At 41.4% G+C, this 27,500-nt stretch overlaps 1 protein-coding gene and 1 long non-coding RNA gene across 2 annotated transcripts in view; one reads left to right on the top strand and one right to left on the bottom strand.

Moving 5' to 3' along the window:
• Window positions 1-26,253, bottom strand: part of LOC123515592 (protein sidekick-like) — a 220,057-nt gene extending 193,804 nt beyond the window's left edge. Inside the window, exon 1 of the mRNA XM_045274358.1 lies at window positions 25,470-26,253. The gene's annotated coding sequence lies outside the window, so the exon portion shown is untranslated. The remainder of the gene's footprint in view (window positions 1-25,469) is intronic.
• LOC123515593 overlaps window positions 1-27,500 on the top strand; it is a 183,695-nt gene that overhangs the window by 148,583 nt on the left and 7,612 nt on the right. The gene's annotated exons all lie outside the window — the stretch shown is intronic.

The following is a 27,500-nucleotide window of genomic DNA, read 5'->3' as shown; positions in this document are numbered from 1 at the left end:
TCCATCACTCTGGAATCCTACACCTCCTCCCTTCACTCCTTTCACTCCAATACCATCCACTGTCCCCTTCCTTACCCTTCACCTTAACTTCCACTCCCATCCTGGCCAGTTTTCCCCATTACCCTCTACTGTCTTTCCTCAGAACTCCATCACTTCAGTACCTTCCATTTTCTCTCTTAAGATTAGCCCTTCACTTCTAATACCCTCCTCTCCTACCCTCGCCATTTTTTTTACTCCCAATACTCCCCACTACCTTTCCTCAGAACTCTATTACTTTAGTACCCTCTACTCTTTTCCTTCACTCCTTTCACTCCAATACCCTCCACTGTCCTCCTCTGTCTTCCTCACACGCTCTTCACTCCACAATAATTTTTTTTTTTTATTCCTTTTGGTAAACTGAAACTCTCCGCCTGGTTCTGTGTTCCCTCTTCCTATGACTTGGTTTCTTTCAAGAGGGAGATCTCGAGGCACTTAAGTTTGTATAGTCCACTCGTCTCATTTTCTTTTTTCTTTTCTTTTTCTTTTTGGGAAGTGGATCCATAGTGGGCCTTTTTTACTATATAATTTTTGTTGCCCTTAATCTATATCCTTAATAGAGAGAGAGAAACTTCCTTCGTCATGTAGTGTTTCTCTCTCTCTCTCTCTCTCTCTCTCTCTCTCTCTCTCTCTCTCTCTCTCTCTCTCTCTCTCTCTCTCTCTCTCTCTCTCTCTCTCTCTCTCTCTCTCTCTCTCTCTCCTGTTCACTTCTAATCCTTAATTTAAACTCAAGGGAAGAGCGAGATGCAGTAAAGCTGTTAGCAATTTGGAGGCTGTTCGTGATAAGCTTCATTACTCGTGTCCAATCTAAGAAATGTGCGCTGGTTAGTCACGGCAGAGGCTCAACATTAATAAAGAAAAAACGAAATAAGACTCACAGCAAAGACTCGACACTAATAAAAGAAATAGGACTCACGGCAAACGCTCAACATTAATAAAAAACTAAATAAGATCAGAAAAATTAGAGTAAATAGATAGAATTAAATAAAAACAGCACTATAACCAATAAATCCAAGAGTAAACAGCACCCAAAGAAAATATGTATATTCTCCAACACCTGAAAGTCACCAGGATGTCACGCAGTACCCTTCCTCGCGCACCCAATCCAATCACGAGTACTTCCCTGGCCCGCTCCTCAAGGCTGTAACTCTCAGGCCAAGGACGTCACTGGAGGAGAGAACATTCTGAACGCTAACGACCCTATTGATGGCTCCATTTCCTTGTATCGCTCCGTAACCACAGTGTCATCGCCTCCCCTTCCCTTCCCTTCCCTTCCTTGCCTTGCCTTTCCTCTTCCCTTGCCTTAGTGTTATATTGCCTTCCCTTGCTTTGCCTTGCCTTCCCTTGCCTTCCCTTGTCTTGCTTTGTCTTGCCTTACCTTGCCTTGCCTTGCCTTGCCTTGCCTTGCCTTGCCTTGCTTTGCCTCACCTCACCTCACCTTCCTTTGCTTCGCCTTTCCTCTTCCTTGCCTTACCTTGTCTTGCCTTGCCTTGTTTTGCCTTCCCTTGCCTTGCCTTGCCTTGCCTTGCCTTGCCTTGCCTTACCTTGCCTTTTCTTTTCTCGTCCCTTCCCTTGCCTCACCTTTCCTATCCTTTCCTCTTCCATTTTTTTCCTATCTTTCCTTTTCTTTTTTCTTTCCTTTTCTTCCCTGTTTTTTTCTTCCGTTCTTCTTGCTCCTTCGTTTTCTTTCCGCTTCTCTTCTTCTTTCTCTTCCTTTCTCCTTCCCCTTTTCTCCTTGTTCTTACTTTCATTTTTCTCTTTCTCTTTTCTCTTTCTTTTCTCCTTGCCCTTCCCTTCGCTCATACTACTTTTCTTCTTTCTCTCTACCTCTTCCCTCCCTCTTTTTCCCTCTCTTTCTCCTTCCTCTTCTTTTCCCTGTTCTTATTCAACATTTCTCTTCCTCTTTTCTCTTTCCTTCTTTCCTTTCTCTTCTCTGTTTGTATTTTCCACTTCTCTTCCTCTTTCTCTTTCCTTCTCCTTCCTCTTCTTTGTTTTTACTGCTTCTCTTCCTCTTTTATCTTTCTTTTCCTTCCCCTTTTCTTCCTTGTCCTCTTCCTCTTCTTATTTCTTATCTACCTCTTCCTTCCTTCCTATTCTTCATCTCATTTCCTCTTCACTGTCTTCATCTACCCCTTCAATTTCCTCCTTTTTCCTCTCCTCTTCCTTTTTCCTATTCTCTCACCCTTTCCTCTTAGCTCTCTTCTCTCCCCATCATTGCCTCCTCCCTTTCTCCTCCCTTTACACTTCCTTTCCTCTTTTTTCCTTTTCCTCTTCCTGTCTTTTACTCCCTTCACTCTCTTCCTCTCCTTACCCTTTCCTCTTACTTCCCTCCTTCTTTCCCTTCCCTCCCCTCCCTTCCCCTACTCCCTTCCCTTCCCTCTCCCTTCCTCTTCTTTGCCAGCTTCCAACCTCCAGTCTTCAGTTTCCCTTCCGAGACGCTTGTGTCCGTTGTTTTGGGGACCTGACAGCCATTTCCTTAAAGACAGACCAACTCAGCTCCAGCCAGAGAGAGAGAGAGAGAGAGAGAGAGAGAGTGCAAGAGTGTGTTTTGTTTACGCTGCATTTTTTTCTCTACTTTTTTACTGCTTCTCTCTCTCTCTCTCTCTCTCTCTCTCTCTCTCTCTCTCTCTCTCTCTCTCTCTCTCTCTCTCTCTCTCTCTCTCTCTCTCTCTCTCTCTCTCTCTCTCTCTCTCTCTCTCTCTCTCTCTTGCAATAGATATCTGGAACCGGAACTAAGGGAGACGTGAAGGTTAAAGATAAACTCCTCCTCCTCCTCCTCCTCCTCCTCCTCCTCCTCCTCCTCCTCCTCCTCCTCCTCCTCCTCCTTGCTTGATGTGTAACTGGGAACATTTTTGCTCTTTAATTAACGTGTGCCTCTTTGCGTCTTATTTAGCTTATTTGCGAGTGAGCCATAAGGTTTCTCTCTCTCTCTCTCTCTCTCTCTCTCTCTCTCTCTCTCTCTCTCTCTCTCTCTCTCTCTCTCTCTCTCTCTCTCTCTCTCTCTCTCTCTCTCTCTCTCTCTCTCTCTCAGTTAAATGAAGTTCTGAAGAGAAGGAACGATAAAAGTAATGAAAATTGTAGTAGTAGTAGTAGTAGTAGTAGTAGTAGTAGTAGTAGTAGTAATAGTAGAAGTAGTAGTAGTGGTAGTAGCAGTAGAAATAGTAGAAGTAGTAGTAGTGGTAGTAGAAGTCGTAATAGTAGTAGTAGTAGAAGTAGTAGTAGTAGTAGTAGTAGTAGTAGTAATAATAATAATAATAGTAATAATAAAGCAACAATATATCCGCGCTCTACTTGAAGAAAGAAGTAAAATTAACCTTCTTTCATATTTCATCTTTCTCTTTCTCAGTTTTTTTTTTTTTTTCTTTCGTTTTCTTTCCTTGACAAAACATCTCGTGACCTGAAAGTGTTGATTACGTACACACGTGACTGACTGTGTGTGTGTGTGTGTGTGTGTGTGTGTGTGTGTGTGTGTGTGTGTGTGTGTGTGTGTGTGTGTTTCTTTTATGTGGGAACTTCTTGTATTTCATTGTTTTCCTTTCTCATCTCTGCAAATGGATCTCCTCCTCCTCCTCCTCCTCCTCCTCCTCCTCCTCCTCCTCCTCCTCCTCCCTCTCTTCTCAATTTATATCCTGGAGACAAGAGACACTGACACAGAATTTATGATGATGACGATGATAATAATAATAATAATAATAATAATAATAATAATAATAATAAAAGGAAAAATGAAAAGGAAATATTCTTATGACAGCGATAAAAATCCATTCTCCGTGCTGTTTCTCTCTCTCTCTCTCTCTCTCTCTCTCTCTCTCTCTCTCTCTCTCTCTCTCTCTCTCTCTCTCTCTCTCTCTCTCTCTCTCTCTCTCTCTCTCTCTCTCTCTCTCAATTCCTTGTCCCACACTTTCGTTTCACAATAAAAGAATGAAAGAAAGAAAGAAAATAAAAAAGAATAAGTGAGCTCAAAAATCTCATCAGTTTTCCTCCATTTCCCTTTTTCCTAATCTTTATCTTCTCATCTCTTTCTCCTCTCCTTTTTTATCGGTTTCTCCTTTTTGTTCCCGCGACACCCTCTTTTTGTATTTTTTTCGTTATTCCTTTTTTTCCTCTCTTTTATCTTTTTTTTCTTTTTCTTATCTTCCCTTTCTATTCTTTGCCTTTCTTTCAGTCTCGGCCGATCAGTCTTGCTTTCTCTTTTCAACCTCTTCGCTTTTTAAATTATTCTTCTTTTTTTTCTACTTGTCTTTTTATTCTTGTTTTATCTGCTTCATCTACCATTTTTCTATTTCTCCTTTTTTTTGCTATTTCTTTTTTTAGTTCTGTTTTTTATATAGTTTTATCTATTTCATCTACTTTTTTTTCTAATTCTTCCTTTTTTTTCTATTTTTGCTGTTTTTTTTCTTTTCGTCTGTTTTCTTTTCTAAAACTCGTGGCAAATATAACTTGTTGATTGGTTGTCATTGGAAATTTGCAAAGTATCACTGGGTTTTATTTTCTTAGAGAGAGAGAGAGAGAGAGAGAGAGAGAGAGAGAGAGAGAGTGCAGAAACTTTATAAGAGAAGGGAGGAAGTGTGAAAGAATGGAAGGAGAAAGAAAGGACGTGGTGAGATTTGAAATGTATTGGAGAGAGAGAGAGAGAGAGAGAGAGAGAGAGAGAGAGAGAGAGAGAGAGACAGAGAGAGAGACAGAGAGACAGAGAGACTGACACAGAGACACAAAGATAAAATGAAGGAACGTTTTCGGAATAGTTAACGAAGAACAAGAACAAGAACAAGAAGGAGAAGAAAATGGATGAGAGTGAAGGAGAAAATGAAGGAGAGGGAAGAAAGAAATATTTGCAACGGAAGAGGAAAAGTTTGAAACGAAATGCAGATAAGAAAAAAACGAATGATTGAACGAGAGAGAGAGAGAGAGAGAGAGAGAGAGAGAGAGAATTTTGCAAGATATTTAAGAGTAATAATAGATAATAAATTAATATGGAGAGAACACGTTGAGAAGATAAATGAAAAAAAAAATTGTCAAAAACATCAGGAATATTGTACAAAATTTAATAATCATCCATTGAATCTCTTTTTTTTATGCAAGAGGGGAAGCAACAACAAAAAAGGGCAACAAAATATTAAAAAAGGCCCACTTAATTGCTAGTCCCCTTATAGGTCAACAATCAGCCGTAAATAGGGAGAAATGTCTTGAAACTTCTCTCTCAACCCCTTCAGTGCCGTGACGCGTTTCCTTATTCATTCTTTTTACTAATTGGTGGTTTTATACAGCTTCAGAAACTTATGGGGGAGATTGAAATAGTGATGACTCTGGCCATTGATCTTCTGACCTCTATGGACCTTTTCTAATGTCAATGAAATGGTCTAACCGTACACAAATCTCAAGGTAAAAGTGTGTCCCAGTACTGAAGGGTTAAAACTAAGTATATACTATTTTTTTTATGTTATCCACTGTAATATTGTTTGTGGTATGGCAAGCAACGATCACTACACTTCATGCATTGTTCTGACTCATAAGACAGTTAGTTGTACGTGGCTTGAGCGATGTTGGGTATTATGAACACTCGGAGTCTTTGTATAAAAACCTAAGAATATTGGAATTGTTTTGATGTTTATGAATTAGATTATGAAAATTAAGTTGGAGTTACATTTTGAGACATTTTAAAACATTTGTCCGTCATTTGACAAACTCTATCAGACCTTTAAGGGGGCTGGCAGCTAAGTGGGCCTTTATTTACTTATTTTGTTGTTGCCCTTGACCGAATTTCCTTTCTTCTATAAAAAATAATCTTAAATTGAAAAAGGAAAGGCAAACCACAGAAGCTCTCTCTCTCTCTCTCTCTCTCTCTCTCTCTCTCTCTCTCTCTCTCTCTCTCTCTCTCTCTCTCTCTCTCTCTCTTTTTTTTTTTTTTATTTAAACAAAACTTAATACAAAGGAACATGTACCCAAAGGCGCACTGTCGTGTGCTACCTATTCTAAGGGTACTACAATCTATTTCTCTACAATATTTACAAGACTTAAAAATAGATAATATACAAGATGGTCAGCATGTAAATGGAGCACTATTCGTTTCACTTCACTAGCACTATTCACGCACTGCACTACACTGAGTGTCACGTCACAAAGAGTGTCAGAGGAGTTGGCAGTGTCTGTCTCCACTTATGTGCCATCAGTTTGACACTGTGTGTGTTCATCTCCTGGACGTGAGGCACCGCGGCCGTGAACAAGTTCCACATCCTGGAGACGCGTCCTGCGAAGGTGCGTTGATGCTGACACCCGTGGGATCGCGGCACCTCTACGGCGTCACCACCATTGAGCACCGTTCTCGTGCTCCGTGCGGTGACTCTTAGAGGATGACGCAGCCCTGCCAGATGTGGCACTCTTTGCACCTGTGCCTTATGGAACACTACGATCGCCGCCACGTCTCTGCGGTGTTCCAGTGAATCAAGGGACGCTCAGGCTCTGGGTGAGGTGGTAGTGCAGCATCTACTAGCCGTATGGCGCGGCGTTGGATGCTGTCCAGTCTCCTTCTGTGTGTGGCGGCACAGGACATCCAGGAGAGAGCTGCGTATTCAAGGTGGGGCCGCACCTGTGCCTTGTACAGCAGCAGTCTCCCTTCCTGTCGAGGAAACTGGCGATCCTTCTGAGAGCGGAGATCCTGTGAGAGGCTTTCTTGGCAATGGTTTTGACATGCCTGTCAAACCTCAGCCCTCGATCCACCTCCACTCCAAGTATCTTGACGTCATCTTGAGTGGGAGAGCAGCAGCGCCAAAAGACAACTTTCCTGCCATTGCTGCCATGGCGGCTGGGGACCGAGAGACAACCATTGCTTGTGTCTTCTCCGGCGCGAATGTCACTTGCCAGCGAGCACCCCACTCCTTTATCACTCGTAGCTGCTGATTGATGGCCTCAGCAGCCCGCCCACTGTCCTGGCGTGGATAGGTATAGGAGAGGTGCAGTCATCAGCATAGGCCATGACTCCTGGCAGTAGCTGGAGAAGATCATCCACGTAGATATTCCACAGGAGTGGGCCAAGAATTGAACCCTGTGGCACTGATGCCTCCACAGGCAGGGACTCAGATGTTTGCCCGTTGACAACCACCTTGAGGCTTCTGTCCTGCAGGTAATTTCCCAAGAGTCGTAGCAAGCCACCCTGGATGCCTTTAGCACGAAGCTTTTCTAGTAATCCGTTGTGCCATACTTTATCAAAAGCTCCTGCTATGTCCAAAGCAACCACTATAGTGTCCTTGCCGTCGTCGAGGGCGTCCTGCCAATGCCTGGTGAGAAGCATCATTAGGTCGGAGGTTGACCTTCCAGGTCTGAACCCAAACTGTTGGTCTGAGAGGAGGGCATTGTCCTTGAGATGGCTACACACCACCTCTGCCACGACCCTCTCAAACACTTTACCCACCACTGACAACAGGGATATGGGTCTGTAGTTTTTTGGGTCCGTCCTGGAGCTCCACACTGAAGGCCAGACGTTTTCCCGTACACAAGTTGTGAAGACTTGGGTGAGAGGGGCAGCCAGTTCCTGGGAGCATCGCTTCAGCAGGTGCGGGCTGATGTCATCAGGGCCGGTGGCTTTCTGTGTGTCCAGCCCCCGCAATAATCGCTTCACCTGCTGATGCGTCACCTCCACCATGGTGACAGTCTTCTCACATTGCTGGACCAGCTGAGGCGGTGGCTGCTGTGGATTCCCCACCTTCATTTTTCCAGCAAACAAGGAAGCCAGCAACTGTGCCCTCTCCTTACTGCTGGTGGCGACAGTACCGTCCTGCTTGCTGAGGGAGGGATGGATTCTTGGTGGCCAGTTCCTGTTTGTCCTTAACAAGGGACCACCAAGTTTTGTTTCCTACGCCAGTGCCACACAGTTTCCGGCGCAGGCTTTCCTCCCACTTTTTTAAGGCCCACTTGCTGGTTACCACCATCCTCCTGCATGCAGCCCTATGCAGGTCCTTGTTGCGCCGAGTCGGGTTCCTCTTGTAGCGGAGCCAGGCAGCATACTTTGCCTCAGCAGCAACACGGCAACGGTAGCCAAACCATGGCTGATCCGTCGGTCTGGTGGTGTATTCCCTGTGTGGGACGTGGCGTCTCTGGAGGGCGAGAAGGTGAGAGGTGAGTGCAAGTGCTTCACTCTCTGCTCCTCCCTGTAGCAGAGTGGCCCATGGGGTGTGGGTCAGGTCGCGGCGCAGGGAAGCCCAGTCTGCTTTGTTCCACAGCCAGATGGTGCGGGTGGTGGCCTCGTCCTGAGCCACGCCCACTTCCAGCTGTGTCAGTACAGCGTGATGGTCAGAGCTGCCCACGAGCCCCAGCTGATGACACTGAAGCTTGTCCTCCTGGTAGTCTGAGATGACAGGGTCTAATGTCCCTCCTCGTTCATGTGTGGGGAAGGTGACATGATCTGTCAGACCCTGCACCTCAGGAGATTCTCGTAGGCGTCTCTTTCCAGGTGGTGATTGAGATCCCCCACAATCAGCACGTGGCTGCAGCTGTGTGCCATCATCAGGTTGTCTAAAGTCTCAGTCAGGTACAGGAGTGAGTCAGGCCCTTGTCGCGGGGGGCGATAAAGGGCACACAGTAGGAGGGCTGAGCGGTCTGCCAGCGTTACTCGGAAGTACATCATCTCCATCAGTGGAGGCGTGTCTATGTCGAGTAGCTGGGCCTGCATTCCTTCCTTGAAGCAGACAGCCACTCCACCTCCTGTTCGCTCCTGTCGGTCCCTCCTCACCCAGTTTTTCTTTTCTTTCATTCTCTCTCCTCGTCTTTTTCTTTATTTCTCTTTGTTTCGTTATTTTTTTCTTTTTGTAATCATTCCTTTTCTCTTTAACTGAAATTTTATGTTTTTTCTTTGTCTTTATCTGTTTCCTTCTTTACTTTCTCTTATTTTCTCCATTTCTCTCTTTCTCGTTATTCTCTTCCCATCCTTCTCTTCTCTTCTTTTGCGATGTTTGGATGTTATTTCTTTCCCCTCTTTCTCTCTCCTCTTTGCTTTTCTTCCTCCGCATTTTCTCTCCCTTCCCTTCTTTTTTTTCTCTTTTCTTCTTCCTTTCTCTCTTTTCCTCGTTTGATCTTCTTTGCTCTCTCTCTTCTCTCTTCTCTCTTTTCAGTTAAATATTTTGATGGTGCTTTCCTTCTGTTTTTCTTTCGTTCCTCTTCTTATCTCTTTTCTTCTTTGTGTTGTTTCGTTTTCTCGTCTCTTTTCTTCTTTCTTGTGTTTTTCTTTTCCTTCTGTGTCATTTCCTGTTTCTTCTCTCCTCTTTTTCTTCTTTCTCTATTTATCTTTCTTCCTTCGTCTTTATTTCCTCTTCTACTTCTTCCTTTCATATTGTTTTAATCTTTTCTTCTCTATTTTCTCTTTCCTCTTTTTTTTCTTTTTGATATTTTCTTCTCTTTTCTCTTTCCTTGCCTTTATTCCTCTTGCAACTTGTCTCCTTCGTTCTTTCTTTTTGTAGCTCTTTTTTTCTTTTTCCTCACATTTTCTTTCTCTTCTTAACCTTTTCTTCTCCTTTCTCTCTTTCCTAACCTTTTCTTCTCATTTCTTTCTCTTTTCTTTCCTACCCATAATTCCATCTCTTATTTGTCTCTCTCGTTTTTTTTCCCTTAATTTTCTTTCCTTCACCTTTCCTTCCCTCTTCTTTCATTCCTCTCTTTGACCTTTTCTGCTTTTTTTTTCTCTTTCCTCTTCTTATTCCCTTTGTCTCTTGTCTCTCTCGTTCTTATCTTTAAATTTTTTTCTTCACCTTTCTTCTCTCTCTCTCTCTCTTGTTCCTCTCTTTAATCTTTTCTACTTTTCTCTCTTTTCTACCCTTAATTTCCTCTGTTACTTGTCTCCGTTCTTTCCTTCTTAGTTTTCTTTCTTTTTATCTTTCCTTCTCTCTTCTCACTCTCTTCCCTCTTCTCTATTGTTGCTTTTCCTCCTCTTTATTCCCACGCTCCGTTTCTTCCTCTTTGATTGGGCGGTTGGTCTTAATGAGGCGGGAAACGTAATGTCTAGGCCTATCACCTCGTTGCATTGTTAATTAACCTAAGCCTTAATTTTCACGGCCAATTTAGGTTCAGGTATGAAATTCTTTAAGCCTTGTAACTTTCTCCACCACCACCACTACCTTGTTTCAGTTTCCTTATTGCGTTATGTTTATTTTCTTCTTTCTTATTTGTTTTGTGTTTTAGATTTGTTTTGTTCTTTAGTTCTTTTATGTTTCTGTGGTTGCTTTGTGTGTGTGTGTGTGTGTGTGTGTGTGTGTGTGTGTGTGTGTGTGTGTTTCTGTATGTTTCTATCTTTTCTCGTTTCGTCTCTTTTCCTCTCTTCTCCTCTCCTCTCCTCTCCTCTCTTCTCTTCTCTTCTCCTCTCCTCTCCTCTCCTCTCCTTTCTTCTCTTCTCTTCTCTTCTCTTCTCTTCTTTTCTCTTCACTACTTTCTCTCCTCTCCTCTCCTCTCCTCTCCTCTCCTCTCCTTTCCTTTCTTCTCTTCTCTTCTCTCCTCTCCTCTCCTCTCCTCTCTTCTCCTCTCCTCTCCTCTCCTCTCCTCTTCTCTTCTCTTCTCTCCTCTCCTCTCCTCTCTTCTCTCCTCTCCTCTCTCTCCCTCCCTCCCTCTCTCCCTCCGTCCCTCCCTCCGTCCCTCCCTCCCTCGATGAATTATACAAATTTATACTAATTTCTAAAAAAAAAAAAAGCTGAATTCGTCAAAATATTTCCAAAGTTACAAGAGTAGCGGCTGGAATGGTATTAATGGTGGTGACAACGACCACAGCGGCGCAACAGATGGTAATGGTTATGGCGTCGTAGGTAGTGGTGAGGAAGGTTGTAATGGTGGTGGTGGTGGTGGTGGTGGTATTAGTAAGAGTTAGTGGTCATTTTTTATCATTTTTATTTGTTGTGTTGTGGTCAGGAAATCTACTTATTTTTCTAGGGGGGTGGAGGTGGGGGGGGTTATTTATGGTGGTAGCGGTTGTGGTAGTAGTGGTGGTGGTAGTGGTGGTAGTGATGGTAGTAGTAAATAAGAGTTTAGGATCATTTTTCTTTTTCCTTTATTTGTTGTGGTGGTGGTAGTAGTTGTAGTAGATAAGAGTTACAGATCATTTTTCTATTTTTTTTTTTTTTTTTGTTGTGGTGAGAAAGTGTATTATTTTTCATTTATAGTCGTACTGATTGTGGTAGTGGTGGTGGTGGTGGTGGTGATGGTGGTGGTAATGATGGCGATGATAGTATTAATGATTTCGTCTATTGTTTACTCACCGTCACTTTTTTTTTCTTAGATAATCCTCACACGAGTTTCACAATTTTGAGATTACCGCCGAGAATGTATTGGAGGCACTCAAGGAAGAAAAGTAATATAAAACTCCAGTGGGCCTTATAAATTATCCCAAAACTTGCTAAGAGAAACAATAAGAAGATTGCCAACAACCTTATAACTTTATCCCACGAATCTTTCTTTCAAATGGAACACGCCTCTGCCTTTCTCTTTTTCCCCCCACAAAGAATATAAGAATATTACAAGATTAGTTGCTCTTGTATAATACTGTCCTTGATTTGATAGTAAAATATTATACGATTAAAGAATCTCTCAAAATCACCCCTTATACACCCAACACACACAGAATATAAGAACGTTGCTAAATCCATTATGAGGTTATGGAAAGTGATCACTACTACCAACATCACCATCGCTACCACCACTACCACAATCAATACAACTATAAATAAATTAAAATATAGACTTTCTCATCACAGCAAATAAAAGAAATAGAAAAATTATCACTAACTCTTATTTAGAATACTAGTCATTGGGAAGTAGGTGCAGTTCAGTCTCCGCGATGCAAGGCAGTGTTTGGTGTGTCGTTGTGTTGATTAGCACGATGAATACCTCGCAATATTCCTGAAAGATACAAAACTCATGTGTTGAAAAGGTGATTGAACATTTATATGACCGGAACAAAGGCCTTTTTCCTTGAGTGGGCTTTTTTTCTTTATATTTTTGTTGCCCTTGGCCAGTCCTCCTCTCTTACATCAAAAGAAGAGAAGAGAGAAGAGAAAGTAATAGTCAAATTCGTGGTGATGATGTCAAAAAACTGTCTTTGATATATTTTCGAAATCGGAGAATTTGTGATAAGGAACTGACAACATCGTAAAACTAAGTTGATATAAATGTAAGTTAGCGTGAGGGTGCTGGCTTCTCTGTGTTACTCGGCTCGGCTCGGCTCAGCTTGGCTCAGCTCGGCTCGCAGTGCAAAGGATACGGTGTTTGATGTTGTCCCTCGGCAGTGACTTGTTGCGAGAGGCGGCGCTCCCTCGTGGTCGCCGCCGCCGTTTCATGATTCCGTGTTACGACACATCACTGAATATAATTTTCCAATTCTCCAAATTACAGTCACGCGAATTGTGAATTGGCTTTAGAAATAGTGAGCTGAAGAAATGAAAATATACATTGGAATCATGTTTTAGTTTGCATAATGAATCAACATTATGCAAACGTTAATTTAGCACCCTACTCACACCTGTCTTGTGATTAAGAAGTGCAAGAGTTCGAAAAGTTAAGAGAACTTTCATTTTGGCAAGAAAAATACGGATAACCAGATGAACCTGCCTTGTAATCACGGCTGACTCTCCTCCGTGAATTAAGATGCACTGCAGTTTTATTTTTTCTTTACGTAAGAGGAAACACTGGCCAAGGGAAAAAAAATAGTTGAAAAAAAAAGGCATTCTGAGGTACCGGTCCCTATTGAAGTTATACACATATACACTTGCAAGGGGACTCCGAGGATGGTATAAGAGTTTTTTACGATCTTATACTTTCCTCACTTCCCAGAGCGACTTTGACCTTCGCTTACACTGCCAATTAGATAAAACACCGTAAAAAGCTCACAAAAATGCTGAGACGTGTACTCGCTTCAAATACCCCACGAGGAGATGACAAAACACATATTGCCGTTAGTAAAAAGGTATATTGCACTGCTTTAAGGCCAAATAGACACTAATCAAGAGTCAAATTCCTCGTTCTTTGTGTTCTCGTCAGTAGTAAGAGTAGTGTGCCGCCAGACAGCCAGACACCGCCGCTCTGAAACACAAAAGACTCGTTCAAATTAATCTCAAGCTGTCACCTCTCTCGCGGCAAGAATCCTGAGTGCTTGCTTTCTCTCTCTCTCTCTCTCTCTCTCTCTCTCTCTCTCTCTCTCTCTCTCTCTCTCTCTCTCTCTCTCTCTACTCGTCAATTTTCAGCTTAAAGACAAATTTTCACGCATCAGCCGTCTGTTATTGACCCTTCGCTTCCTTTTGTGTGTGTGTGTGTGTGTGTGTGTGTGTGTGTGTGTGTGTGTGTGTGTGTGTGTGTGTGTGAGTGTGCGTGTAGTTTCATAGTAAAGGTGAAGGGAAAGATAAACTGATGAATTACAATAAAAAAAAAGTAACGTTGTGATGAAAATGATAAAAGGTAAAGATGAGGAAAGGGAGAGGGGAAAGGTAACTGCTGAGAGAGAGAGAGAGAGAGAGAGAGAGAGAGAGAGAGAGAGAGAGAGAGAGAGAGAGAGAGAAATGTTCTGGTAAAAAAGAGAAAGAAAGGAAAGAACAGCAGAGGGAGACAGGTAACTGAGTAGAGAGAGAGAGAGAGAGAGAGAGAGACAGACAGACAGACAGACAGACAGACATGCAGGAAAATACACGCTAGCCTTTGTCAAGCGAAGATCAAAGCCCCCCAACATGCCACGGGCGGGGAATGACTCACACATTAACAATATTTTTAACCCTTCCTTGCTGCCTTACTGTTGCCACTTGCTGGTGTGAAGGGCAGCGGTACTTTGAGCTTTTTTGACAGTGGTGACGGTGGCTGTATTTATTAATAGTGGTGATGTAATGGTGGTAGTTTGCAATTGTGTTAATATTTTTAGGATTACTTTTAGTTTTTGAGTGGTGACAGTGGTTGTAGTAGTTGTAGTTGTAGTAATCGTAATAGTGGTGGTAGTAGTGGTAAATGTAATAGTATTTTTAGGGTTAGGATTGAAAGTAGTGGTAGTAATCCTAGTAGTACTGTTAGCTTTGTTGTAGTAGTCGTAATAGTATTTCTAACGTTAATATTGGCTGAGGTGATGTAATGGTGGTAGTAATCGTAATAATTATACTTATAGCGTTAGTATTGGCAGTGGTAATGTTAGTGGTGGTAGTAATAATCCTAATAGTACTGTTAGCGTTTTTGATAGTAATTTTAGTAATTGTGACAATATTTCTAACCTTAGTATTAGCCGAGGTGATGTAATAGTAGTAGTAGTAATGGTAATGATAGTACTTTTAGCGTTAGTATTTACAGTGGTGATGTAATAGTGGTAGTACTGATAGTAATAGTAATTTGGGCTAAGTGTTAACCGTTTGACTGTCACCTGGTACATTTTTCCCTAATTTCCAATCACTTTGAGACATATTTACTTGTTCTACAGTCACTTTCTCATTTTGGTATTTTTCCATCTTTATTTCTATTTTTGGCTATTCTTTTTTAGTCATTCGTCTTATTGATCTTCTTCTTAGTTTACAATGTTGTCGTATTTTTCACTATCTTCCTTGTTTATTTCTTTTTCCTTCCACTTTTTTTTTTCATCGGAAACGAAAAAATAGGCACGTGTTTTTCTTCCTCCGTTTCATCTTTTTTTTTTTATAATCAATCTTGCTTCACATATATAAAGAATGAATAAATAGACAAATCCAGTTAATTTTCAGAAGACACAGAAGAGTGAGTGACGAGAGAAACATGGGCCGTTCAGGTTAACTTGGCGTGGATGTTGCTGCCTCTCCTCCCCCGTGGATGTGATTGGCAGGCGTTTGATGGAAAATTCATCTGAGAGGCGAGCGGAGAGCGGAAGGACCGGGGGCTGATGCGAGGCGATTCGGGAACGTTGTATCAAAGTTATAACGTGAATTGAAGTTATTAAGGAGTTTGTGGGTATCAATACTGGATTATTGCTAGGTGGATGTGCCGGATATTGTACTCATCCATCTATCATTCAAATAGAGAAAAGGATGTCATTGAGGATATTAACCCATTCAAACCTGGGGCACATTTTCACCCTGAGACCATTTTATTGACATTAAGAAGGATCTGTGGGGGTCAGAAGATTAATGGCCAGAGTCTTCACTATTTTTAATTCCTCACATAAGTTTTTGAAGCTGTATAAAATCATCAAATAGTAAGCAGAATGAATATAGAAACGCGTCATGGTACTGAAGGGGTTACAGTCTCGTGAGTAACAGTATTAGATCATTACTAGGTGGATGTGCTAGATATTGTAGTCATCCAGCTGTCATGCTAATATTAATAGAGCTTTCATTGAGGTTTTTAAGGCGTGTGTGGGTAGGAAAACTGACTTGTTAGATAGATTTAAGAGAAAGTGTAGACATTTAGGTATAATTTGGTAGACATTTAGCTATATGTTAGGTAAGGGATCTCTGGATACGAAAACGACTTCTTAGGCGAATATGCGACAAACTGTAGACATCTAAGTATCATTTAAGTAGAAATCGAGCTGCAATTCAAGTCATTAACCTCTTCAGTACCATGATGCGTTTCCATATTCATTCTGCTTACTATTTGGTGATTTTGTACAGCTCCAGAAACTTATGTAAGGGAGTAAAATAGTAAAGACTGTGGCCATTAATCTTTTTGCCTCCATAGACCATTCTTAATGTAAGTAAAATGGTCCAATCGTACCCAAAACTCAAGGTAAAAATGTGTCCCAGTATTGAAGAAGTTAAAAAAATTATAGAAAGAAATATTGATGTGATAATCAAATGTGCGGTAACTTTTTTTTTATATATATACCATGTGGACTTTTCACGGGAATTTATGGGGTAAAGGGGATACATTGACCACTTTGAGACATGCACGAAATCACATCCCATCGGTTTTCGTTCCGAAGTGTACCAAAACTCGAGATTGGTAACACGGTAGGGGCAATTCCACAGTCTCTTCGTGAACTATCCCACCAAAACGCTCCCCATTTCTCACAAGCTCTCTGACAGAATAGAAGGAGCGTTTTGGGTAGCTAGCTCACCAAAAGACTCTGAAACTGTTCCTTATACTGGCTTGCAATTTTACTTACTCTTCGATGTACAGGAACGATGTGTCAGATACCAATGAAAGGGGAACAGTACAAAACTATAGAAGTGTAGAAATATAGGAATCTGTGTGTGTTTGGCAATCTATCTATACACCGGGCTGGCAATCCTACACAGACACACACACACACACACACACACACACACACACACACACACACACACACACACACACACACACACACACACACACACACACACACACACACACACACACCATTCACACCCATACCAACAATGTGCTTTGTAATAACTATTGTACTTTTATGGCAACAAATTTACTTTTCTCTCATCACCTTTCCCTTCCATGCAGTTTACACGCGTCAGAGAGAGAGAGAGAGAGAGAGAGAGAGAGAGAGAGAGAGAGAGAGTTTTCTGAGGGGAGAGTAAGGAAAGGAAGGGTGATAAAAGAGAGGGTGGAGAAAGAGAGACAGGAAACGAGAGGAGGGAAGAACAGAAGACAGCGTGGGAGGAAAAGGAGAGAGTTGAGAAGAGGAGAGGAGGAATGAGAGAAAGAGATATATGAAAAGAAAAGAAAAAAAAAAGCATTATTCTAGACTTCAGCTTCTTTTTGTTCTTGGGAATTATATACAGGTAATCCTCATTTGTAATTTGTTATAATCTAGCTTTTAATGTAGTAGCTGTAATTTGGATAGCAGTATAAGTTCTTTAATTCTCTTAGCTAGTTTCGTATCGTTATAATTTGAGTTACAAGTAATATTCGTTATCTTCAAGTAGCAACCCAAATGTCAACACTTTCTCGTAAATTTATCTAGTAAGTCAGTTTTCTTATCCACGAACCCTTTAATCAACTCAAACAACACCTCCATTTCTACTTAGATGGCAGCTGGATACCTACAATATCTGCTACGTCCACCTAGTAATAATCCAGTATTGGTATCCACAAATCCCATAACCCCTTCAGTACTGGGACACATTTTTACCTTGAGTTTTGTTTACGATTAGACCATTTTATCGACATTAGGAAGGATCTGTGGAAGCCAGAAGACTAATGGCCAGAGTCTTCACTATTTGAATCCCCCACATAAATTTCTGAACCTGTATAAAGCAACATAAAATAACCACATAGTAAGCAGAATGAATATAAAAACGTGGCATGGTACTGAAGGCGTTAAAAACCTCAATAACACCTTCAAATCTGCTTAGACGACAGCTGGATGCCTACAATATCTAGTACATCCACCTAGTAATAATCCAGTATTGGTATCCACAAACACCTTACCTCGTCCACAGGCAGGTAAACGTTCCAGGTGTGTTTGTTCCTCCTTTGACTTCTAAGGTTCTCTTTTTAGGCGTAAGGAGATCGTGGTGAGAGCTTGAATTACGTGTCTTAAAGGAGAGAGAGAGAGAGAGAGAGAGAGAGAGAGAGAGAGAGAGAGAGAGAGAGAGAGAGAGAGAGAGAAAGGCAATAAAGAATAAATTAACTATGAAGGAGGAAACGAAGGAGAGAGAGAGAGAGAGAACTAGAGAGAGAGAGAGAGAGAGAGAGAGAGAGAGAGAGAGAGAGAGAGAGAGAGAGAGAGAGAGAGAGAGAGAGAGAGAGAGTGGCAAGTAGGTAAAAGGGGAAATAAAAAGAGATGAAAGAAAGGAAAATGAAAAGATCTGGGCAGGCAGCGTGTAGGGAAAGGAAAGAGAGAAATGAATAAACGTAAAGAGAGGTGGAGGAAAGAAGGAACGGAGGAAAGTAGGGAGGAGGGAATAAAAGGCAAGGAAAAATGTTTGGGGGAAGAAGGAAAAACGTCACAATGGAGAGAATAAGAAAGAAGTTTGAATGAAAGGAAGAAAGGCAATGTGTGTGTGTGTGAGAGAGAGAGAGAGAGAGAGAGAGAGAGAGAGAGAGAGATGTAAATGGAAGTAGTGAGGCGGGCAGGAGGAAGAGAGGGGAGATGAAGATGATGAGGAAGAGGAGGAGGAGGAGGAGGAGGAGGAGGAGGAGGGAAGAAAAAATGCAGGGATGACATAGGGAAGGGGAAGAAAATGAGAATAACAGGGAGGAGGAGGAGGAGGAGGAATGGTCATCTCACATCAGCAACCTCATTCTCATCTCCTTTAGTCTCCTTCCTTTCCTCCTTACCTTTACCACCCTCATAAAGTTTTCCTCTCCTCCTCTCCTCACCTCCTCTTCTTTCCTCCCTCCTGCTCTTCTTTTCTCTTTTGTCTTTCTTCTTAATTTTGTCTTATTTACTCCCTTTGGTAATCTTTTCTTCTATTTATTCTTCTTTCCTCTTCCTTTTTTCTTTTCCTGTCCTCCCTTGTTTCTCTTCCTCCATTTTCCCTTTCTCTTCTTTTGTTTCCTCTCATTTTCCTTTTTCTCTTATCATCTTTCCCTCCTGCATTTCTTTTCTATTTCCATCTCCCTTTTCCTCTCCTTTGCTTCTCTTATCTGCTCCCTTCTTCCATTGCCTCTTATTGTCTTGTCTTACTCTCTCTCTCTCTCTCCTCTTTCCTCTCTTCTCTTCACTGGATCTTCTTTCACATCTAAATCCTCTCCATTCCATACACTTCCCTCTTGCTATTCAATCCTTTCCCTCTTGTCCCTTCCTCCTCCTCCTCCTCCTCCTCCTCCTCCTCTGTACACTTCTTAAAATAGCTTCTTACAATCCTTCCAGCTCTGAGTGAAGTAATTTGAGTCTACACTATATTTAGAACACTATATATGTGGTGTTGAGTTTGTTTGCTTTTTATTCCTCTTCTTTTCTTTTTTCTTAGTTCCTCAAGTCGCTGTGATTTTTTGTTCTCCCCGTTGGACCGGAAATCTCCCAAAGCCGCCTATAGTCACGTCTCAAAGTACACACACACACACACACACATACACACACACACACACACACACACACACACACACACACACACACACACACACACACACACACACACACACACACACACACACTTCTACGTATTTTTCTCCTTCCTTCCTTCCGTTCTTCTTTCCTTCCTTTTTTCTCTTTCTTTCCTTCCTTCTTTCCTTCACATCATTTGTTTCCTATTTAATATTCTCATTTTCTCTATTTTATTCTTTCTTTTCTTCGTCTTCAATTCTTTTTTTTTTTCTCTCTCTTATACAATTTCTTTCCTATATTTACGCCTGTTTGAATATTCCCATTTTCTTTCTTTCTTTCGTTTTCCTTTCTCCTTCTTCTTTTTCTTCCTTCTCTGCTTCACATGATTTGCCTTCTATTTATGTCTGCTTGAGTATTCACATTTTCTTCCTTTCCTTTCTTCCTTTCGTCCTTCTTTCTTCTTTTCTTTTCTTCCTCTGTTCCTCTTTTTTTCTGGCGCATAATAGTCTCGTTTTATCTTTCAGCCTACTGAGGAAGAACTAAATAGACCAAAGTGTTTCAGCTTTATTATCTCCTCCTCCTCCTCCTCCTCCTCCTCCTCCTCCTCCTCCTCCTCCTCCTCCTCCTCCTCCTCCTCCTCCTCCTCTTCGTCACTGGCCATCTGCAGACCAACTCCTGCTTTTACTTCCTGAACGTAAACATATAATTATTAAAGAAATACAGCTTCTTGACCTCCACACACACACACACACACACACACACACACACACACACACACACACACACACACACACACACACACACACACACACACACACACACACGGACCAAAAGGAAAACCAGCAGAGAATCTTTTTTTCTTTCTTCCCGTAGATAACAAAAGAGACCAAGGTTTTCACTTTATGTTAAAGATGATCCTCCTTCTCCTGCTCCTCCTCCTCCTCCTCCTCCTCCTCCTCCTCCTCCTCCTCCTCCTCCTCCTCCTCCTCCTCCTCCTCCTCCTCCTCCTATCTACTCTTCCTGATCCTCCTCAAAGTGGCTAGAGATTTTTCACCCAAAATAATATGTCGGATGAGAATACTTATACCTCCTCCTCCTCCTCCTCCTCCTCCTCCTCCTCCTCCTCCTCCTCCTCCTCCTCCTCCTCCTCCTCCTCCTCCTCCTCCAACACTGTCTTTCCATTGTCCTGCTCTTCCTCCTTTTCTTCTTCCTCCTCCTCCTTATTTCCTCATTCTCTGCCTCCGTTTCTCTTTTTTTTTTTTTTTTGCATCATCTATATATTCATTTTCCCTCTCCTCCTCCTCCTCCTCCTCCTCCTCCTCCTCCTCCTCCTCCTCCTCCCTGCCCTCATTCTCATCACCATCATCATCATAACCCCATTTCCCGCAATAAGCTGGATAGGAGGGAGGGGGGATGAGAGAAGTGGAAGAGAGAGAGAGAGAGAGAGAGAGGGAGAGGAGAGGAGAGGATCCAGACTCGAAAAAATAATAGAAGCCATCATTTACACGGACAGGGAGAAAAGATAGACGGTGGTGGGGAATAGAAACACAGCCAATCATACGCATTTTGGCCCCATCAAGTGTAGCCCTCTCCAAATTGAATCCCCCCGCAATACACATCTGAACTAAACCGAACCGGGCATATACCGAACCGTATTAAAAGTCTATTATATTCTTGTTTCCTTTGTTTTATGTGGGTTTTTTTTTTGTGTGTGTGTTTTTTTTATGTGATCTTGTGTGTGTGTGTGTGTGTGTGTTGTTGTTGTTGTTGTTGTTGTTAGTGGTTTGTTATCTATTTTTTGTCTTTTATTTTCGTTGGTTTAGGTTAGGTTGTGTGAGGTTAGGTTTGGTTAGGTTAAGTTAGCGTAGGGTAGGTTAAGTTAGGATAGGGTAGGTTAGGTTATGGTTGGTTGGGTTGAATTAGGTTAAGGTAGGTTAGGTTATGGGCTAATTGGGTTGGGTTGGGTTGGGTTAGATTAGGTTAGGTTAGGTGAGTTTAGGTTAGGTTAGGTTAGGTTGGGTTGGGTTGGGTTGGGTTAGGTTAGGTTAGGTTAGGTTAGGATAGTTTATGGGCTAATTGGGGTTAAGTGATGTAAGAATGTGAAAAAGATAAATTTAATGATACTTCTTTTTACTTTATTTATTTTCAAGTTCCATCTCTTTATGATTAATTGCTTTTTTTCCTTCTTTTTCTCTCTTTTTTTACGTTATCAGTGGTTGCTGTTATCTATCTGTCCTTCTTTTCTCTCTTTTTTTTTTTTTTTTTTGGTGGTGGTTGGAAAGAAGAGGATTTATGACCATTTTTTGCTTGAATTTGTATCATTGCTCTCTCTCTCTCTCTCTCTCTCTCTCTCTCTCTCTCTCTCTCTCTCTCTCTCTCTCTCTCTCTCTCTCTCTCTCTCTCTCTCTCTCTCTCTCACTATTATTATTATTATATTTATCATCACCACACCACACCTGTAGATCACGAGAGACAGGTGTTTAATTAGCGCGTGACAGGCAGGTAGTGAGTAAGGTAGAGGCGGTAGAGGACTGAGCATGAGGAAGAGTAGGAGGAGAAGGAGGAGCAGCGTGACCTCTCCGTGACCTCTCCGTAGCGGCACTGAGGCGGGGCGGGCGGGGACAGGCATTATAAGAGATAGGAAGAATACGCCAAGATAAGCACAGCCGCCAATACTAGAGCGTTGTTTATATTATATGTGAAGAGACAGCACGTGGAAAAAAGGAAAAAGAACTGCATCATTTTCTTTCATTTCTTTCCTTCGTTTCCTTCTTTCACTCCTCCGATTTTTTTCCTCTATTTTTTTTTCTTTTCCTTTGTTTTTTTCTTTTTTGTATTTCGTGGTCTTGTTTCTTCTTTTCCTTTTTTTTCGTTCTTCTCTTTCCATTTCTTCGTTTTCCTCTTCCTCCTTTCTTTATTTTCCTTTTTGGTTTTCCTTTAATTCTTCTTACTCTTTGATTTCTTCTTTCTCTCTTGATTCCCTTTTAATCCTTACTCTTACTCCTCCTTCTCCTCTTTGTTCTTCTTTAATTCTTCTTCTCCCTACTCCTTGTCTTTCACCTCGTTTTCTAATTCCTCCTCTTCTTTCTTCTCCTTTCCTTCGCTTCCTTTATCTCTTCCTCTTCTTCTAATTCTCTTACTCCTTTCCTTTTCCTTCCCTTCCTTCTTGGTTTTACTTCAATGCTTGCTCTCCTCCTTTTCCACTACGTTTTTTATTCCTCTTTCATTCCTTTTACCTCTTCCTCTTCTTCTCTTACTCCTTTCATTTCCCCTCCCTTTTACTCTAATGCTTCCTCTTCTCCTCTTTTTCCGCTTCGTTTTCTTATTTCTCTCTCATTTCCTTTGCCTCTTCTTCCTCTTCTCTTACTCGTTTTCCTTCACTTCCCTTCCCTTTCCCTCTTGGTCCTCTAATTCTTGTTCTGGCTGCCCTTCATCACACAATCATCCCCGCCTCTCACCTTTCCTTGGCTGTCAAATGCTAATTGACGTCTTTAATTTCTTCCGGGGAACCGTGCAACATTTTTCCCTTCCTTACCTTTCCTCCTTCTACTTCCCTCTCCGTTTTCTCTCCCTATCCACTATCGTGTCTCTCCCCAGTTTCCTTCTTCCTTCCATTTCCCTTCCTTGCTTTCATTTCCTCGTTATTCTTGTTGTTATTGTTTTAGTTCATGTTATGTATCCCTATTGTTCACTAAAAGACTATAAAAAATATAAAAAAATATATATATTCACCGGCAAACTGTAACTCGTGTGTATTAAACCCCAAAAATTGCGCAGCAGTCTAATTACCTCGAGTTTTGCCTTAACAAATGCGCTAATTTTACATGTATTTCCAGTTACGAATGTTGCTTTGAATTCCAGTGTCCAGCGTTGATGGTAACCGCTGCCTTGCCTTTTAGAATTCCCATGCACAGCCACGACCACAAATCTACCCACCACACTCAATTCCACTGCCTACCTAGCGTCTCATTCTTAAATCTGAGTGCCTAAAATCCACCAATTGCTTTATAACGCTCTTGGCTAATCACTGCCACACATTATTAACATACCACACTCAGTCAAGTCTTACGTATTATATTATTACACTGCCTAGCGTCTCTGTGTTAAATCTGAGTATTGAAAAATTATCTATTGCTTTTTATAACGCTTTTGGAATATCACTATACCATAAACTATTAACATACCACACTCACTCAAGTCTACATACCATATTACTGCTCTACCTAGCGTCTCTGTGTTGGATGTGAGTGCTTAAAAAACTATCTATTGCTTTTTATAACGCTTTTGGAATTTCACTGCCACGAACTGTTACAATACAACACCACATGATTGCATTGCGTAGCGTCTCTCCTCAGTATTAACGCCCGTATTCAGAAAAGCCTTCCCTTCTTACTACGACAATTTTCCAAGGCCACAGAGACAACTCATCGGGTTTTCAAGACAGTTTCTCCTTTTAATAAACTAGAAATCTTGCAAATGTATCACCAGAACCATAAAAAAAACACCCGTAAAAACACGAGTACCTTGAACTGGACCCCTTGAAAAACAGTGATGGTGAGAGGGCAAATCGTTTCAGAAAATGGACCTAAATCTGACCAGTTGCTTTTTTATTACATTCATAATCACTGCCGCAGATTAGTAACATATCACACTTACACTGCACAGCGTCTCTCAGTCTTAAGCCCTCTGAGTGTTTAGAATCCTTCAGTTGTCAGGATTTGTAAGGGAATTGCCAGCGGATTACAGGACTTGAGATGGAGAGGGAAGCGGGACAGTGGCAGTGAGAGGGGAAGGGTAATGAAATGCAGCTCAATGTTTGTCTGAGTGTTGATAAAAAGAAGTAGTGTTTTATAGGTTAGGTTATGGTAGGGTAGGGTAGGGTAGGTTAGGGTTAAGGTTAAGGTTAAGGTTAAGGTTAGGTTAGGTTAGGTTAGGTTTAATTAGGTTAGATTAAGGTTCAGTTAGGTTTGGTTAGGTTAGGGTTAGGTTAGGTTTGCTTTAGTTAGGTTAGGTTAGGTTTGGTTTGGTTAAGGTTAGGGGAAATACAACATCTAAATTCCCTTTTTTTTTCCTATTAGTGATGGTGAAAAAGTGTCTGTTTTCTAATTTAAGTTTGTCTTCTCCTCTTATTGCCACTCATATTTCTTTTCTAGTCAGCATATTCGTATTAACCCGTTGAGCACCATTACGCGTATTCATGTTAATTTTACTTAATATGTGGTGATTTTATACAGCTTCAGAAACTCATGTGGGGATTAAAATAGCGAAGACTGTTGCCATTAATCCTCTAACCTCCATTGACTCTTCATAATGTAAATGAAATGGTCTAATCGTACACAAATCTCAAGGTAAAAATGTGTCCCAGTACTGAAAGGGTTAAGGGGAAGTAAAACATTGAGTGTATGAAAAGTGTTGGGATCTCACTCTTGTATTTCCATGAGTAATGCTGAAGAAAAACACTATGGATACTGAGGGTTACGAAATAAAGCCCTTCTTTTTCTATAAGTGATGTTAGAAGAGAAAAAATAAATATTCCTCTTACAATACACTAAATATCTCGTAAGGTGAACTCATTGGAAAAAAAAAATATGTTGGTAATGAGCACGGAAGTTGACCAAATCTACCTCCCCAATTTCTATAAGTGATGATAAAAGAAATCCAGTTTTTTTCAAGATAGTTTCCTCATAATACCCCAAATATTTTCCGGGGCAAACTCGCAAGTATTGAGCGAGAAGCAAAAAAGTCTTGGAAGAAAGTACTAAAGGTGGTCAGAATCTAACCTTATTTCTACGAGAGTCGGTGAAGTAAGAGCCGTTTTGTTGCTCTGTATTGTTCCTTTAGCAGCTCAAGTATTTCCTCGGGTGAGCTCATCAGTATTGAGGGAAAAAAATTGGGAGCATGAAAGGAAACTAAATCTGACCTTATATTTACGAGTGTTGGGAAAGGAAGTACTGTTTTGTAAGTCCATACTGTGTTCGTAGTGGCCCAAAAGATTTCTCGGGGTAAGTCATGCGATAAAAGAATAGAGCAAGAGGAAGAGAGACAAGGGAGAGAGAGAAAAAAAAATCATTCTGAGTAGGAGAAGCAACGAAATGTAACTCTTTATTACTAGTAGTACTTTTTATATGTTGTAGATCAATATTGTCATTTTAACACTCAAAATCAGTACTGAGAGAAAAAAAAAACAATAAAAGTACGAAAGATTACGATATTTGAGTGTTGCTGAAGAAAATGCTGTTTATAAGGTCCCTATTATTTTAGCAAGTTCTTTTTTTAATCATTTGTAGATCATTAATACCCTTTTAACACCATAAATCATTAACGAGAGGCAAACAAAACAATAAATAACACGAAACGTTACAATATCTATGAGTATTGGTGAAGAAAAAACCGTCTTGTGCATCTCTATTGTTGTTTTAATCCCACAAACCACTGAAAGGAAGCAAAACAAGGGAACTACGAAAGGTGACGCTATGTAAGCCCTCCATACACTCCCAGGCAGGTTAATTGAAGTAGCTGAGCCGTGCATGATACTCACACTGAAGTTGACACGAGCTGAGTGATTGACAGACAGGTGAGTGGGTGGAGGTGGACAGGACACACACCAAGCGTCAGACTCTTTGGGACATCATGATTGCGTGTCCTCGTGTCCTCGTGTCCTCTTCCTCTATTCTCTGTCCTGGTCGTGAAGCAAGGAGAGGATATACAAAAACAGAGAAATTAACTAGTGTTTTTTTAATATTTTCCCCGTTTCTGTCTTTCTTCTTAATGTTTTCTGTCAGTTTTTTCTTCCTCTCGTGTTCTTGAAGCGTAGCAAAGGAAGGAGGTACAGATAGAGGTATAAAGGATGGGAAATTAAGTGTAGTTTCTTTGCTTATCAAATTCTTCGTCTGTTTAATTTCTCGTCTGTTTATTTCTTTCTCTCGTTTTCCGTGTCCGTGAGGAGGTAGAGGAAGGAAGATGAGATGATAATAGACAAAAAAAAAAAAAGGATAAAATGTTTTACCTCTTATTCGTTTCCAGTACTTATAGTTTCTCTTCGTCCGTTACTTTTCCTCCTCGTTTTCCTTTCTCTCTCTCTCTCTCTCTCCGCCAATGTAACTTTAACTTCACTAACAAACTTAACAATTCAATTAACTACCGCCAAGGAGCGTCTGTGTCTACGCCTCTAAGTCGCCGGACACTTCAAGCCCCAAGCGACTCCACCCACCAACCCGCCAAGACTTGACTTTCCGGATTAACACTTAGTAAACTCGGGCGAGCGAAGGAAAAGCGGGAGCGACTGCGACCACCTCCCTTGGCTGCTAGGGGGACACTGATGCTGCCAGCCCTGTTCTTCTGTCCCGCGGCCTCTTCCTCCTCCTCTACCACCACCACCACCACCATCTCCTCCTGCTGCTGCTGTTCCTGGTGGTAGTGGTGGTGGTAGTACCTAAGAGACGGCGGTAGAGGGCGTCTGGTAGCGAACACACACACACACACACACACACACACACACACACACACGTTAACTGTCTTTTCCTTTATAAAATTCTCTTGGGTTATGTTGCAAACTTCGTCGAAAAGCGAGGCTGATTAAGGCTATTTTTCGACCATAACTACTATGATTTTTTCCTCGCCGTGAAAGGGATGTTATTATTTTTTTTTTTTTTTTGGGGGGGGGAGGAAAGTGGCAGGAGGAGGAGGAGGAGGAGAAGGAGGAGGAAAAGGAAGAGGTAGAAGAAGAAGAGGAGACATCCCATTGGACATCCTTAAAAACAAATAAAAAAAAGGAAATTAAATACTAAGCAAATATGTGAAATTGAGACTTTTGCCTTTCTCTCTCTCTCTCTCTCTCTCTCTCTCTCTCTCTCTCTCTCTCTCTCTCTCTCTCTCTCTCTCTCTCTCTCTCTCTCTCTCTCTCTCTCTCTGGCTCATTCCGGTTGCGAGTTATTGACGCAAATTGATGAAAGTTTTGTGCAACGGCCCTGAGAGAGAGAGAGAGAGAGAGAGAGAGAGAGAGAGAGAGAGAGCAAAACTTTCAATTACACATGTTTGCTTAATATTTATTGTATTTTTCTTTATTTATGTATTATTTTTTTCTTTCTGTTTTATGTTCAGTGGAATGCCTCCTCTTCTTCCTCTTCTTTCTCCTCCTCCTCCTCCTTCTCTTCCTCCTCCTCCTCCTCCTCCTCCTTCCTCCTCCTCCTGCCACTTTCCTCCGCAAAAAACAATATCCCTTTCACGCCAAGGAAAAAAAATAATAGTTATGGAGAGAGAGAGAGAGAGAGAGAGAGAGAGAGAGAGAGAGAGAGAGAGAGAGAGTACTGATCTGGCACATGATTGCATTTATTATTGTTATCTATTGCTTTTATTTTTTCATACACTTTAGTTGATTTCTCTTTGTTTTCCATGCCACGTATTTATTTTTTTACTTCTACTACTACTACTACTACTACTACTACTTTCTACCATTATATTCACAGCATGTTTCCAGCTCCACTTATTTCCAGAACTTTTTTTCCAGCATTTTGTATCTCCAGCTGTTTGTTTTTCCTCTCCAGCACTTTTTATTTATATTTCCCATTCT

This window comes from Portunus trituberculatus, chromosome 39 (genome assembly GCF_017591435.1).
Source record: "Portunus trituberculatus isolate SZX2019 chromosome 39, ASM1759143v1, whole genome shotgun sequence".
Taxonomy (NCBI): domain Eukaryota; kingdom Metazoa; phylum Arthropoda; class Malacostraca; order Decapoda; family Portunidae; genus Portunus; species Portunus trituberculatus.
This window is presented reverse-complemented; position numbering and strand designations above follow the sequence as displayed.